Genomic DNA, 17,788 nt, shown 5'->3' on the forward strand with positions numbered 1-17,788 from the left:
CTGTGCACTTGCAGGCTATCAAGCTTTTTCTGGCACCATTGTCGGGGAGCTGAGCTTTTGGGCCTTGCCTTGAGTTTTGAATTATTTTGTGATCTAACGATTTTTGTAGATAGAAAGCAGCCATGGTCCTTCAAGAAATTTTTTGCCAGGTAGGAGTCGATTTAGTATCAGGACCAACATGAGGTGAGAATTTTATAATCACTGGTCCTGACCTACCTTGGTTGATTGCTGCTACTTGTGAGCTGCGTTGGGATTTCCTCTAAGAGGAGAGGATGATGTAGTACAATAGAGATAAGTATTTCCCTCAGTAAAGAACCAAGGTTATCAATTCAGTAGAAGAACCACACAAGACTCATGAACAACACCTACACACAAAATAACAAATACTTGCACCCAACGCAAACAAGGGGTTGTCAATCCCTTGGCAGTTAATTCCAAGGATCAAATCTCATACTGATAGATAAGTAAAGGAAAACACAAAATAAAATAACGGTAAATAAATTGTAGCAAGGTATTTTTGGATTTTGATATATGATAAAGATAGACCCGCGGGCCATAGTTTTCACAAGAGGCTTCTCTCTTGAACATAGCATATAGTGGGTTAATGAATTACTGTTGGGCAATTGATAGAAAAGAGCATAGTCATACCGATATTCAAGGCAATGATCATGTATATAGGCATCACGTCTGAGACAAGTAGACCGACTCCTACCTGCATCTACTACTATTACTCCACACATCGACTGCTATCCAGCATGCATCTAGAGTATTAAGTTCATAAAGAACGGAGTAACGCCTTAAGCAAGATGACATGATGTGAACAAAGCAAACCCAATTAATATGAATAAACCCCATCTTTTTATCCTTAATGGCAATGATACAAATACATGTCATGTCCCTTTCTATCACTAGGATTGAGCAACACAAGATTGAACCCATCACAAAGCACTTCTCCCATTGCAAGATAAATCAATCTAGTTTGCCAAACCAAACAGATAGATCGGAGAGAAATAAAAAGCTATAACAATGATGCATATAAGACTTCGGAAAAGACTCAAATAATATTCATGAATAATCTGATCATAAACCCACAATTCTTCGGATTCCAACAAACACACTGCAAAAAAGGATTACATCAAATAGATCTCAGGAACATCGCGGAGAACATTGTATTGAAGATCAAAGAGAGAGACGAAGGCATCTAGTTACTAGGTATGGACCCATAGGTCTGTGGTAAACTACTCATACATCATTGGAAGGGCAGCAAGTTTGATGTAGAGGCCCTCCGTGATCGACTCCACCTCCGCCAGAGTACCAGAAGTCTCCAGATGGGATCTCTGAAGAAAAGAAACTTGCGGCGCCGGAAAAAGTATTTTGGGTGGCTCTCTGGTGTATTGGGAATATTTGGGAACTTATAGAGCTATAATTAGGTCAAGAGGTGCCATGAGGGGCCCACAAGCCTGGCAGGCTTGTCGCTCCCTCATGCCTCTTCAGGTCTTCTTTGAAGCTTCTAGGGTCCCTTCTGGTCCAGAAAAAATCATCAAAAAGTTTCGTAGCATTTGGACTCCGTTTGGTACTATTTTTCAGAAAAGCCAAAAGCAAGAAAAAATAGCAACTGGCACTGGGCAGTAGGTTAATAGGTTAGTCCTAAAAAATTGTATATAATTGCATAATAAACATCCAGGATTGATACTATAATAGCATGGAACAATAAAAAATTATAGATAGGTTGGAGACATATCAGCATCCCCAAGCTTAATTCCTGCTCGCCCTCGACTAGGTAAATGATAAAAACAAAACTTTGATGTGGAATGCTACCTATCATATTATCATGTAATATCTTTTGTGATATGAATATTAACATCCGAATGATTCAAAGCAATAGTCTATAATTTGACATAAAGACATCAATACTCAGGCATACCAACAAACAATCATGCCTTTCAGAATATCAGTGCTAAAGAACGTTATCCCTACAAAATCATATAATCTTGTCATGATCCATCTTCTTAACACAAAGTATTTATCGTGCACAACCACAATGAAAAGCCGAGCAATTGGTTCATAATTTTTAATGCACTTTAGCTTTTTCAACCCCCACACAATACATGAGCACAAGCCATGGATATAGCACTATGGGTGGAATAGAGTTCGGAGGTAGAGATTAATATGGAGAAGACAAAACATTAGAAATTCTCACATCAACGAGGCTAATGAACGGGCTATGGAGATGCCCATCAATTGATGTCAATGGAAGGAGTAGAGATTGCCATGCAACGGATGCACTAAGAGCTATAAATAGGAGAAAGCCTACTAATAGCGCTGGAAATACCCATAGCAGTAGCGCTGCAGCACTACTGCAGGATGGTCCAAACGCGACAGTCGAATCAAAGACCCTTCGATGAAACCGTGTGCAATGTATCAATCACAAACGGTGATGTAATAAAACCATCAAAAAATATGCAAAATGTTTGCGATGGCGGCAACATCAAACACGGTTCACATTAGATTTGCGTGTGCGATGAGTGGCAAACGGTTAATGCAGAAGAACTATTTGCGATGATGCAGAACAACAGAAATGGGCAGCCAGATGAGGGCGTGTGCGATGTACGACATACAGTTCACTAGGATGAACTCTGTGTGATTAGGCAACACAATGGAAACGGTTCAACTGAACAAGATGTGTGTGATACGCGGCAAACAGGTCCGTAATCAGAAATGTGTGCGAAGACCAATAATAACACAAACTATTGCTGCTAATAAGCTGTGTGATTTGCTCTGTCTACAGAAGAATAACATGTATATATAACTAAAATAAACATCCAATTACATACGTGACTATACAGATCATTCGCACAGACCTTAATAAACAATTGCATGCATTCTAAACTAGGAGAAACGATCATCTAGTCATCTACTTCTTGTGACGCTCCCGCCATTGCTTTGTGGCTCGATCCCTCGTCTGGGGCAGGAAGAAGACACTTCCTCATGTCAACGATCTGCATGTACATCTTGTAGCTTGTGTACGCGTCCTTGGCCGCGTACTAGACGTGTTGTTCATCCAGTCTCTCATGCCAGACACTGTGCCAGGCGTTCTTGTCCTCATCCTTCATCTTCATGTAGTAGGGCTCGATGATGGTCGAGGCGAGGTCAACTATGGAGTTCTGTTTTTTGTTGTCGCTGCCACAGACCTTGTAGTGGTCCTGGATATTGACAAGATTCCGGCATTTCAAGCCCGAAACCTTGAGCGCTTTTAGATTGTTGGTGGTGTCCACCGTAGCGAAACTGTAGTCGGAGCTGTTGATAAACCTGGAGAAACACTCGCAAGGCCTTGTGGCCAGGTGGTAGTGGTAGACGAGGACGTCATGTCGCACGCACAACTGGGCGACGATAACCTTTTGATCGTGCCCGGCACGACCGATGGTGTACTCGAGGTCGAAGCTGACCACTTGGTACTTGTCCTCGGCAAGGAACTACTCCATAGTTTGGATGGAGCTCTCCACCGAGAACCGGATCGTTTTTGTACACCACCGAGAGGGCCTTCCCCCTCACGTAGGTGTCCAGTATGTGATGCGTGGTGAACTGCCCGCCGTTGTCGTTGTCGGCCGCTGGGAGCGCCATTGGAGCCACGGGGAGCGCCATTGGAACCGCTGGATGTCCTCTCTATATGTGTCATCGTGGGTGTGCTTATTGTGTCGTGTGACGCGAGAGATGAAGGTAAATGGCCACAGGAATAAATGGGGGCCGGGCGGCCTGGATTCTCGGCACGCATGCATGGCAGTTTTTGCAGCGGGTAACTGCATCGTCGCGCCGCGCCTGGCGCAACCGCATGCACACGAACGTGCGTGATCGTGCGCCGGCCCCAAACACTGGCAGTGCGTGTAAAGGGACAAGGGCAGAGCGCCCGGAGGGACGCGAGAGCAGAGCACGCTGCGGCTGCCCCAACCGCAAGCAACCGCACGCATGGAGCAGTTGAACACGCAGGAAATGGTCGCCGACAAGCCGGCCGACAGTTGCGTCGCTGCACAGAGAGCGGCTGTGCGCTACTACCTCCGTCTTGGTCTATTAGTCCCCTTTATATTCTATGTCATACTTTGACCTTAAATTTAACAAACAAAATGTTAATGCTTGTTATAAAAATTATGTAATTGGAAACTATGTTCAAATACGAATCCAACTATATAATCTTTGGCGACATGAATTCGTATTTTATTAGTTAAATCCTACTTATAAACCAGGACAGGGGTATAGTAGGTAATTACATCGCAAGCGTGTTTTATTAACCGTATGTGTACGTGGCCTTTTGTCCTCCTCTCGCACGTCTTGTCACCCCGCTGCCGCAGACGGCTTATAGCGCAAGCTTGCGCAGCACGCAGGGACGTTCTTTTGGCCAAACGGTGGCTCGGAGTGGCGCCAATGAATCGTCAGTGAGCCCGTTCCCGCGCAACCTCGCAGGTTCCCGCGCAAGCTTCCCGCCCGACTCGGTGAAAGCCCCCAAAATCCCAATGCTTACCGGCCTGCTATATAAACCCTCACGGCCGGCGAGTCCTGCGTCACATTTTCTCCTCCCTCCACTACAAAAAAAAGACACATCCGTGACATTTTGGGCTGAACGAATTTTTTTCTGTCATACTTATGACACTTCTATGACGATAATTGTGACAAAACCCGGTATCATCATAGATGTGGTGGGCTCCAGTTGTATGACAATAAATCATGATAGAAAATGGGCTTTTCATCCTGGGCGGGCTGGAGACGCAGCTGCATGACATTCTTTGGGCCGTCCATGACGGAAAAAACCGTGGTAGAAGCGAGGGCGAGGAAAATATCGGGGTGTTCCCGGTTACGGTGGGTGCTCGGGGCCGAGCGATGCGCGTTTCTCTTGTACACGTATGCGCGTGTGTGTGAGGCGTTGGGCTTTAACTGATCCCGAGCGAGGCGTTCGCCTACTGAACCCGAGCGATTGCACTGCAGGCTACGCGTTACTGAACCCGAGCGATCGATCGATGGCTCTTAACTGAACCCGGTCGAGCGATTCCTTCGCTACTGCTGCTAACTGAAGCCAATCGATGCTGCCTCTGGATGAACAGTGAGCGTTGCTGGGGGGGGGGGGTTGGATGAACAGTTCCCGGTGGGGGTGGATGAATAGGACCCCGTGGTGTTGCCTCTAGATGAACAGGACCCCGATCGATCGAGCCGATTGGGGCTGGATGAACATGACCCCGTGGAGGGCTGGATGAATAGGACGACCCCGTGGAGGGCTGGTTGAATAGTAGACGGTGGAGGGCTGGATGAACAGTAGCCCGTGGAGGGGTGGTTGAACAGGAGCCGTGGAGAGGGCTGGTTGAACAGTAGCCAGTGGAGTAGCGCGCGGTGGAGGCTGGATGAACAGGAGCCCGTGGACGAACAGTCGCAGGTGGAGGCTGGAGGAGGTCGACGATGGATGAACAGTAGCCCGTGGAGGCTGGAGGAGGTCGACGGTGGAGATGAACAATATCCCGTGGAGTCCCGTTTTGCGGTACGCCACACCCCTCCCGATGAACAGGACCCCCGTTTCGACCGTAGCACTCCAACACAAGTCCGTTTCCTCCGTTTTGCGGTACGCCACACCCCTCCCGATGAACAGGACCCCCGTTTCGACCGTAGTGCTCCAACACAAGTCCGTTTCCTCCGTTTTGCGGTACGCCAGACCCCTCCCGATGAACGGGATCCCGTTTCGAACGTGGCCGGTCGAACACAAGGCCGTTTCCTCCGTTTTGCGGTACGCCAGGCCTCGTTTCCATCGGTTGTTCCGTCCAAGCCCTCCCAATGAACACGACGACACATTCCGTTCCGACCCAGCCGGTTGGCTCCCCATGAACATGATGACGACGCTGTTTCTCCGTTCCGACCCATCCATGTACACGAGCCCTGGCCGTACGTATGCGCGAGTAGGCGTTCGAGACCCCGCCCGTATGTACGTACGTGGCCGTATTTACTTTCTTGCACCCTGGCCGCTGTAAGTACGTGTACATGCTACGTGCGCGCCTCTACTACGACATGTGCGCGCCTCTACATCGACCAGTATGTACGTACACGTTCGTGACTAGAATGACAACGCTACGTACGCTTCGACCAGGTGGGTCCCGACTGTCAGGCACTTCCTTGCGTGCGAAGATGTAGCTGGTGGGTCCCAGCAGTCAGGGGGGCGAATGTTTTTTTGCCCGGACGCACTTCCTTGCGTGCGAAGATGTAGCTGGTGGGTCCCAGCAGTCAGGGGAAAACATTTTTTTTATGAAATACAGTGGCCCGTCCGGTGGGTCCCTGCTGTCAGGTGGAGGAATAATTATTTTGCGCGTAATAAGGAGGCACTTCCTTGCGGCTGCCATGGACCTAGCTGTCAGCCTCTCCATGTACAGTACTCTTCCGATGGAAGTCGGTCATTGACCACATTGACCACGCTGCGCCGAGAGCACCACGGCGGTGGACGACGGCGAGGCCTAGGAAGGGGATGACGCGGAGCCGGGGAAGACGCGGCAGTGGAAGCCCGCGCAGAGAGGAGTACGAGGGTTCACTGGTTCGGCTGCGGTGTGAGACTGCCGTCACCGCAGAATAATAGGGGGTGTGGGTGAGGAGAGGGATGGCCTGGCCAGCGGTGGGAGTAGTAGGGGGCGGTGAGGTCTCCGCGACATCACAGCCGCCCACGGGAGGCAGGAGCACGCGGCATGACCGACGCTGCTTTGGGCGGCTGGAGCAAGAAGACCCGAGGTTGAAGAAGCACTACTGCCGTTGGATGGACATCGTATGGTCACTGCAGCTAGAATCGTTTATATTGACTAAGTTGACAAAGCCCTTGGTACGCATCAACTTAGTAGGCCCACATGTCAGCCTCCGAAACGGTGCGCCCCAGATGTCAGGGGGAGGAATCATTTTTGGGCGGCTGAAGCAAGAATATCCGAGATTGAACAAGAAGCACGACATCCGTTGGATGGACATCCAACGGCCACAGCTGCCAGAACCGTGTGTTGTTGACAAAGCCTTGGATACGCGTCAACTTAGTTTTTTTAGGGGACGCGTCAACTTAGAAGGCCCACAAGTGTGTGGCAGAGAACAGATAGCCCATTCGCGATTTGTAAGAATGTATATCCCATTTTTAAATTCTAATGGAATTTACTACAGCCCATTTACAGTTTGTTAAAAGTAGAACCCATTTTCTAGCTAGGACAATGATTAATAATTTCAACCAACCGCTCAAAACAGAATTCAAAAAAATTCCCACATTTTTATGGGATCCGAAATATTTTTATCCGAAATTTCTAGTCAGATTAAATATAATTTCAAAATAAAGTTGTATTACGTTAAAATCCAACGAAATATTGCGCGCGCAACAAGTAATGAAATTAAAATTTTCAAATTCCAAAAATAATATATTTTTTAAACTAATTACGCGTTTGGTGCATTTTTTATAGTTACTGCCCAGTTATTATAATTACATCCCATTTATTATTTCTTAAAGTCCATTTTCTTGTTAAGCCTAATGCATACCTCCTAGGAAAGTTTGCAGCCCAGCGGGGCGGAGAATAACAAGTTGACCCGGATATTGTGTGCAACTGTCGGCCCAGTTGCATTGCTGATGTTGAAAAAAGGCCTGTGTAGTACAGTACAACCTAACATGGCTACTCAGCCCACATTCAGCGACGCCGGAAAGGCCCAAACAAGGCTTCTGTACAACTTTTTGAAGTCACTGAGCTCAATTAATAACTTAAGAAAAAAGTTAGATTACAGTGGAACCTAATTAAAAGCTGTCACGAGCAAAGAAATAATTCAACGGGTCCCACTTGTGCGTGTGTGCGTGTGTGTGTGTGTGTGAGAGAGAGAGACCCATCGGTCGATGCTCGTAAATACATCTTTCAGCCATATGCATTGCTGATGCTCAGTAAAAACTTATATAGTTGACACAATCATATAGAACATCATAGCACACTAAACTTGCATACAAAAATTTCACGCAGGCGGCACAATCAGGATGGAAGCAGTGGATCGCTACGGGTAGGGCTATGTTGAAACCAACGAACTCGTACATAACGGTTCATCGTCTTTATCAATGACGGGGAAATATCTTGAATGCTGTGCAAAGAAAACAGACAGACAACACAATAAGTTCTGCTAGCACATTAAGTTGACGTACAACCCTTTCTAAAAAAAGTTCAGGTACAAAATTAGAACAGGTCACAATCAAATGTACTGGCACATCAGTGCTTCACACCCATAGCTCGGATTTAACTAGTATCTGACAAGATTCAGTTGTTACCTCAAATTAGAGCACATCCAGGCAGCTAGCCCTGCCTCTTCTCCCAAAGAAGCAGTGGCCTCCGCCGCGCGATGGAGTAGGCCCTGTGCCATCCATCGTTCCGAGCAACACGGGGAAAGTCTGACGTTGACTCCTGTAATGGACGTCGTCGACGGACCCTGGCACCAGCGGCGGCGGCAGGACTTCGATTGATGGATTGACCACTTCTTCAACATGCACGAACACTCGATACAGGTACATCCCTAACGTGGTCCGTGGCGGCGAGTAGTACAACCCCGGTTCCTGCACCGGTATCTCAACACCAATCACCTTCGGTATGGTGGACGGCTTCTTCATCCATGCCATAACTGTCAGAGCCCAGCTGTCTGGAGGAACAAACATACTTACGAGCTCACCTCCAAGGTCGTTGATAAGCTCATTCATGGACTCGCTGTTCCAAGCACGTCGAGGCATGCCGTGGAAGGTAAGCTTTGTTAAAAACTCAAGCTCAGAGGGCACCGAGCCCATCCTGGGTGCCACCGATCAAAGCTCACCTGTGCACCAACGCAGAACAAACGCCGGGAAGATTCGAACACACGACTGCAGTCGAAAGTTGTCCGGAACCTGACGAAGAAATCAGCCGGTGGCGGACAGACTTCGACGAGCAAGTCACTTATTTGGATGCCGTGCACAATGCCAAGAGCTTTGACAAGGTCGTCCGGCGAGACGGGAGGCCGGTCGCCGTTGATGGTTACCATCAGCACTTTGCCGGCAAACTGGTCGTCAAGCGCCGCCATGCCACTGTTGAGCGACAGCACGCAGCGACCGAAGGCAGGACGGACCTCAGGATCTCCGGCTCGGAGATCTGCTTTGACCGGCGACATGATAGTGCGCTTGAGTACAGGGAGTACAGGAGGGGGATTTGGGGGAACTGGAGTAGGAATCGAGATTCCAGAGGTGGGGGAGGGGCGGGAGATTGGGGATGAAAAGGTAGCATGAATTTCGAACACACGCCAAGATGCTCTCGGCGCGCAAGCGCACGAAACACCGGTGGCGCCCACACGTCGGCCTAAGAGTCCTTATTCTTTCTTTTTTGGAGAGCCCGGCCTCTTTTTTGAGGATCTTTTGAGAGCCCGGCCTCAGAGTCATAATTGACCTGTTTGGCATTGCGTTACTACTCGGCCCATATTCAACGACACCTCACTGGCCCAAACAAGTGTACATCATCGAAAAGACACTGAGCTCAAATTATATAACTTGAAAAAAGGAGATACACTCTGAACACTGGAGAATGGTGATGCCCTCATTTAGCCCACCAGTAGTTCGAGACAATAAACAGTTCGAAACAACGATATATACAACATTCAAACACTGACTAGTGACTACTACTGACATAAACAGCAAGACATGATAGTTCATAAGAAGTCTTGCTACACCACCAAAACGCACCCATCTGCAGCGCTCAGACTCTCGTGATCCAGACGAGAATGACATTCTAAACAGAGGCAACTATTACATAGTAAGAGTGACATAGACGAGGATGACCAAATGACAAGGAATATGCATAACAAAAGAAAGAACTACCCATCCAGAACAAGCAGCAAAGACAACAAAGTCATTCGAAGAGATGATCCAACACCATCATAATTTGCAGCCCCGCTTCAGCGACCAATGATCCGGAGACACCAGTACTCCACCCTTTCGACGCAACAGCCCAATTACCTATCAACCTGAAGGCTTGAACCACATCACTGCCTGTCGTAATTGAGACATCCAAGGATCAAAGTTAATCCGGATGCCTTTGTCATTCTCACCTTCTTTTGGCTGCAGGCTGTATCGTTGACAATCAGGGGAGTTTGCTCCCGAACTCCTAGGGCTCGCCGTGTAGACACAGTTTTCCATAGCAAACAGAGCCTCTCTGCCATCAAGGTCCTTGCCAACGGTGATCTCCTGGTTAATCGGATAATTGAGTCCGAGAAACAGAGAGTGTGAACCAAGGCTGTTTACCCGCCTCCAACTAAAAAATCCTGAAGGCCCCAACAAGCTGGTATCCTGCTCATAGACGTAACAGCCACTGTCCGGATACTCACGTATTTCACGGTGCTTGTATACAGTGGGGTTTTTGCAATATAACTTTTCCGGCTCATGTGTCCGAATGATCATCAGTCTTTTGCCGTCGTCTGATCGAGCGAGGAACCAGTTGTGCTTCCCTGTTTTTGGCAAAGGTGGTGTGATTACAAAGGGCAGTAACTGTAGGGACACTGCATCATATCAAAAAGGACAGGCATTGTTAATGTAAGATCAGCATTGTTCAGAGTATGAGTAGGATAATGCAAGAAACAACATTGATATGTCCCTGTTGGAACTGGGAGGAAAATACAGGGAAATGTATACTGGGTTCGAAAATATAGAAGTGCCATGCATGGTTATACTCATGTTATCTCGCAATCGATTCTTCACAGGAAACTACCATGTCATGCATGTTATGTAATCATGTTCTGTCCTCACAAACAAATTCTTCAAGGTAACTAACAGACCATGCATTGTTATATACTCGTGTTCTGTGGGCAAATTTTTTGTGAGGATATTATTCTAGCCATTGATTGCTGAAGGGCGAATATAGGTATGTACACATGGTAAGCATTACAGGATTTCACTACTTCCAAATATAGAGTTCTCCATATGCACATTTACTTCCCTAATGTATGGTTAGATGAAACCAACAGTGTGGTGCATGTTTCTACATCATGAAAATGAGGAAACTAACATGGCCATTGATACACACTCATATTTAGTAGTAGTATATAGATTACTGTAAAATAAGGAGAATATCCATATATTCCTAACCGTTTGATTATTCAGGGGTACAAATTGGCTGTAATGACATGGTCACAATCGCATGAATTAACTCATTCCAAATATAGCTGATTTACGGCGTCTCTAATACATTGCCATAGTTCTACTCAAATTCTGCTCAAACAGGGATATGCCAATCATCACAAAAAGTTCAAACAGTGTCATGGCGTCATCATTAACATGAGACGGAAACAACTTACACGCGCCGTCCCAGCAATACGTGGTGCCATCTGCTTTGTCGATCGCGTAGATGATGCCATTGTGTTCAATAGCATCACAGAAGTGTGTATCAGCTTTGACGATGATCCACTGCGAGCTGAGTTGTCTCCAGCTAAAGAAGGCACCGGCGTAAAGATAGGCGAGTCCGCGGTCGAACAAGGCAATTAGCTTGAAGTCTGCGTAATTCGCATGTCGTGTGGGCACTTGGCAGATTACAATCTTCTGCAAAACAAGGTCCGTCCAACTGACGTGGTAATCTAGATGACTTGGACCGCGATGGTAAAACTCTATATAATCCAACGGAGGAAGGATAATCTCATGGGAGGTCTGGAAGTTCACGAGCACCAACTTTTTACCGTCTTCTCTGAAGGCAGCCATCCAGTGGGAGTTCATGCCGACCCAGTACATACCTGCCAAGAAGTTTCGGGCGATGGTGATCGGATCGAAGTCGAGGGAAATGATGTACGGCGACCCACTACATACCTGCAAAGAAGTTTCGGCTAATGGAGATCGGATTGAAGTCGAGGGGCATCATGTACGCCTCCGTATCATGGTGAGCCAATCTCGCAAGACCAGATAGCAGCAAGCAGGGTGTCTTGAAAAGCTTAGGCCTCGCTTCGACGATGGCCGTGTGCATGTCCCTCGAGCATGCAGCCAGCCGCAGGGCGCTCAACATATCCATACACGAACAACAGAGGTCGAGGATGTCACTGGGGAGATTGCTCCAATCGCGGCTCATATGGATGTTGCGCGGTTCGCGTTCGGCCATGGTGGAGTTTGGAAGGTGGGGGTTTTTGGGGGCTTGATTTACGGGGGAGAAGGCTGTCGGTGCTGGAGCGGCTAGCGAGGGAATAGTGGTACTGGGGGAGGCGAGCGAGGCGACGGTACACGGGGGCACAGTGAGATGGAGACGGAGATGGAGATGGAGTGGTGCTATGGGAGGGGAGAGGGAGACGAGGCGAGGCATGCTAATGTGCTGTACAGCGGCGGTGACAGACTGCACAGTGCACAGGGTGAGGCTGACTTTGGTAACCCGAACACGCCGCCTGGACTAGTGTCAGGCGCAGGGTGTTGTCACTTCACTGTGAGGACCGGATGAATAGTATTTTGACCATCAAGTGTACCACAGTTGTACTACTACTACTACTAGTAGGAACATGAGTACTCCAGTACTGTATAGCGGAAATAGGTCTCCCGTGCTAGCATGCCTGTTCACTTCATCCTCCAGGTATCATCCATATTGCGAGCAGAACCAAATTCTCGTGCATGCGGAAGCGCGAAGATGGGCCTTTTCTTTTTTGATGAGGATAACCGTGTATTCCTTAACCAGAGAATGTTGTGTCTCCCACGCACGCGCCAATATCCATCTGAACCAGCTATGACACATTTTTATCTGTTTGCATAGGTCCCACCTATCAGGAAGGATGGGCACGTACACGAACAGGTACGACTCCTCAGTCTACCCGCATAGCCTTTTCGTTTAGTCTACCTAGCCGTCTAATCAACTGCCTGCACGCCACTTCTCCCATTTACTTCTCCATCGGGAACCGATTTTCCTCGGCTTCTTCACCTCCCCTTCGTCTTCATTTGCATCCAAACCCCACTGCGTTCACATTGTTTTAACCTCTTTAAATAATCATCTACTACTTCAGTTAGACTAGCCATCTAATCCTAATTCTCCAAACCATAGCCCTCCGTTCCAGCGGTTCCAAATGGCGAAAGAGATCGAGATGCAGGTTTTTAGCGTCCAACATGTCCTCGTCGAAGGCTCGTTGAGCATAGTTGCCACCGTCACCGTCCACCCAAGGGTTGTTCGGAAGTGGATCAACAATGTATCCAACTCCCTCGAAAAGGTAGAGACGAGGGTCATCGGTCTCGACGCAGAGTACACGGAGCGTGCCACTGGGAAGATCCAACGCGCCGCCGTCCTTCAGCTGTGCCTCGAAGATGATGTTTTGGTGTACCACATCATACACGCGCCCTCCATACCAGGTGAGCTTCACGATTTCTTGTCTCGGGAGGACATATACTTCTGTGGGGCAGCCATCGAAGGGGACAAACAGAAGCTGGAGCCGTACAACCTTGATTTGAAAAGCATCGCTGACCTACAAACCAGAATCAAAATTCCTGTAGAAGATTGTGATAAACAGACACCATCCCTATTCGACGTAGCAAATTTTGTGCTCGGTACAAATCTTCAGAAGGGTGACGAGATGGTGGCATTAAGGTCGTCTGGATGGGAGAATTATCCCTTGACGTACGAGCGGATAAAATATGCTGCCCTCGATGCCCGTGTGAGTTTCGAGATAGCTGCAAGGTCCAAAGAGCTTGTTGCGAAGCCGTCTCCCACAGAAAATGAGAACAAGAAGAAGAAGAAGAAGAAGAAGAAGAAGAAGAAGAAGAAGATAAGGCTGCACCAGCAGCAGGGCATTATGGATGGATGAACTATTTCCTCTCTTGTAAAAAAATTATTCCCTCTCGGTGTATATTGATATAGATGGACTATTTCGATGGTGTGCATGTCTTTGGAACAAGTAGTAGCGTGGGTCTGCTTGACTATAAGGAACTATTTATCCGCCTAGCTTTCTCTACTACTCCTTCCAGTGATCGGTATGCAATGCATGTGTCCGTAGACATGACAGCTTGTCCATGGAGGTTCAACTACGGCGACCATCACGTTTCATCCACTGCCACTCACGATTCCCACGACGCCGCTCCAACCCACGGCACCACGTCCCCCGACGTGCGCCTCACCCCTCTCGGCCGCACCGCCCCTCTGCCTTTGTGTGCATGACATGTGGGCCACCTTAAATGCGGCGAGCATCAAGTTTCTACCACAGCCACACGCGATTCCCACGACGCCGCACGAACCCATGACACCACACGTCCCCCGACCTACGGCTCACCCCTCTCGGCCCCACTGCCCCTCTGCCTTCGGGAGCATTACATGTGGACCAGCCACCTATCGGGTCCACATGTTATTGACTCAAAGGCAGGTGTAGTAAGGCGCTGAAGCTCAGTCCTGAGGGCCCTGAGAGGGAAATGTAACTCCTGCGCCAGGCTGGTGCTACCGCTGCTCGAACTCGTGCCAAACTCGAGATTTGTTTCTTTGCTATACATCCACGCAATGATTTAATGGACATTGTAATATCAACATGTGATGGGGAGCTCTAAATTTGAATTTGAAACTTATAAAATGAAAAGATTCAAAACAAATAAACTGGGAGAGAGGGAGTTTATCGTAGGATGTGTCCCATACGAAACAAGTCCCCTGGTTTGTCACCGCGAATATGCGGTTAGATAGGAGCACAGCGTCTTCGTACTCGTACGACAACAAATCGGCCGCAGATAGCATGGTCCACCTTTGACCGCCATGTGCAAGGTTCATGCCATCTTATTCAATCTCACCGTGGTTCCATCGTACCAATTCATGCAGTGGCCCGTTGCATGGCTGATCCCAATGTTGGACAAAGGTTCTACGGGAACGGTGTCACCATTGTAAATGTTGTGCAAATTGATGTTGGTACCCTCTCGTACATATGCAAGCCAATCTCCACTCGCACCGAGCCTAACCCGTGAAACAGTGGGCAGGGGGAGAATTAGGAAATGGACACGGAAGTAGTCTTTAGAGTGCATTTACTACGTGATCAAACTCATCTTACCTGCTCATCGGAGGAAATCCGAGTGCCCCTCAACGTCAGCATCTCAAGGGGCGTCAACATGCAACTACGGCCACACCGCGCTGGAGAGACCCCCAAGGAAACATCCTCGTGCGTTCCAGGGAACATCAAGATGCATTTGAATGAGTAGTTTATCTTGTGAGAGAAAAGTATGAACGAGGGAAGGCCTCTAGAGATAGAGATAGACACTACTATTACCAATGTGCTGGCCCATGCGTTGCAATGGATCCAAAGTAGTAGAATAATACTTGTTCACGTGCTTGAAATATAAACTCTCTAGTTTTGATATACATGTGTCAGCAGACATGACAGCTTGTCCATGGAAGTTGAACCACGGCGACCATCATGTTTCTTGTTTCTACCACTGCCACACCCACACACGATTCCCACGACGACGCTCCAACCCTACCTGTAAGCACGACGTCCCCCGACGTGGACATGGATCCTCTGACGTGACTATCACTGCCTTACCCTGCCTTTCCTTCGCTGACAGGTGGGACCCACACTTGGGGGTGAGGGAGTCCTGGACTAAGGGGTCCTCGGGCGTCCGACCTGTTATTCATTGGGCCGGACTGATGGGCTGTGAAGATATGAAGGCCGAAGACTGGACCCGTGTCCGGATTGGACTCTCCTTGGCGTGGAAGGCAAGCTAGGCGACCAACTATGAAGATTCCTTCTTATGTAACCGACCCCATGTAACCCTGGATTTCTCTGGTGTCTATATAAACCGGAGAGCGTAGTCCGGATAGAGGGATACTCATTACCATATTCACATAGGCTAGACTTCTAGGGTTTAGTCATTACGATCTCATGGTAGATCAACTCTTGTAACACTCATATTCATCAAGATCAATCAAGCAAGAAGTAGGGTATTACCTCCATAGAGAGGGCCTGAACCTGGGTAAACATCGTGTCCCCCGTCTCCTGTTACCATCGATCCTAGACGCACAGTTCGGGACCCCCTACCCGAGATCCGCCAGTTTTGACACCGACATTGGTGCTTTCATTGAGAGTTCCACTGTGCCATCGGCAAAGGACTCGATGGCCCCTTCGATCGTCAGTAATGACGTCGTCCGGGGAGAAACCTTCCTCCTCGGACAAATCTTTGTGTTCGGCGGCTTCGTACTGCGGGCCAACTCGCTTGGCCGTCTGGAGCAGATCGATAGCTACTCCCCTGGCCACCAGGTCAGATTTGGAAGCTTGAACTACGCCGCGGATACCCGTGGAGACTCGATCTTCAATGGGTTTGAAACCGCAGCGATCGCTCCCCCTCGTCCCGATGAACATGACTTATATCTGTTATCGGATTATGTCCAGGAGATGGATCTTGTTGCTGCAATGGCTTCAGAACCGAAGCAGATCGTGCCCTCTGAGGCCACAAAGCCCGCGGCGTTGGAGCCGCACACGGACTGGACATCCTGCAATGTTTGCGTCAATGGAACTCCGGACTCGTCTCCGGCTATACGTTCCGGATCAGGTGCGCCCGCAGACACCGAGCTGGATCGGTTATCGATTTTCGAATTTAGCGCCGCAGACATCTTCTAGCATTCTCCTTTGGGTGACGTACTAAACTCTTTAAGGAACTTGTCCTTGTAGGAAGACTCACAGCCGAACTATGTCCGGTTCGAGCTAGAGGCGGATGACGAGGAATTTTTCTTCCCACCCGCCACCCACTTCATAGCCACCGTCGATGACTTAACCGACGTGCTTGACTATGGCTCCGAAGACATCGACGATATGGACGACGATGCCGACAAGGAGCAAGGCCAAGACCCGCCATTTACTACATGTTGGACGGCCACCTCTTCGTACGACGTGTACATGGTTGATACACCTAAAAAGGGCCACGCGAATAAACCCTCTGAGACGCAGTCCAAGCGCCGGCGCCCCAAACGCAGCTCTAAGCCTCGTCGCTAAAAAGATAGCAACACTGGCACTGGAGAAAATAGTACTCCGGATGACGAAGACCCTGTCGGAGCTACATCCGAACAGGAGGAACACGACAACAGGCAAGGCAACCCTGATGAACATGCCATAGAAGATGACTCGGAGGACGATAGTTACCGTCCAACCTCCAAGGAGGAGACAAGCCTCGAAAATGAAGACTTCATCGTGCCTGAGGATCCTTTGGAGCAGAATGGCTTTAAGCTTCAGCTCATAGCCACTTCAAGGAGCCTGAAAAAGAAACAGCAGTAGCTCCAAGCTGAACAAGATCTGCTCGTCGACAGATGGACTGACGTCCTGACAGCCTAAGAATACGGCCTCAAGCGCCCAACCAAGAGCTACCCGAAGCGCAGACTGCTACCTCAATTCGATGAGGAGGCACCGGAGCACACATCTCCCTCGCGTAATGCGGAACAACCACCACGTGGTCGAGACAGGGTGGCCGACCGGCCACCCCGCGGTCGGGATAAAGCGGCAACTTAGGCCGAACAGCAGCCTGCCCCACCGCCCCGTAAAAATAGAGACGGAAGAGTTCGGGGTCACACGTATGACCTCCGACAGACCCTGGACAGTAGAGCAGGTCATACAAGATCGATCTACGGATCGCGAGGACGTGCCTCGAGGCACGACGACGGCTACCTATTCGGACATGACAAACCTAACCACGCCCGGGCCGAATGCCGCAGACGGACTCCATCAGAGCTATGCCGCGATGCGGCCTGCTATAAAGGCGCCGCACACCCTCTCTGCTTCACGGACGAGGTGCTGGATCATGAATTCCCCGAGGGGTTCAATCCTGTCAACATTGAATCATACGACG

This window comes from Triticum aestivum, chromosome 6D, assembly GCF_018294505.1.
Source record: "Triticum aestivum cultivar Chinese Spring chromosome 6D, IWGSC CS RefSeq v2.1, whole genome shotgun sequence".
NCBI classification, from domain to species: Eukaryota; Viridiplantae; Streptophyta; class Magnoliopsida; order Poales; family Poaceae; genus Triticum; species Triticum aestivum.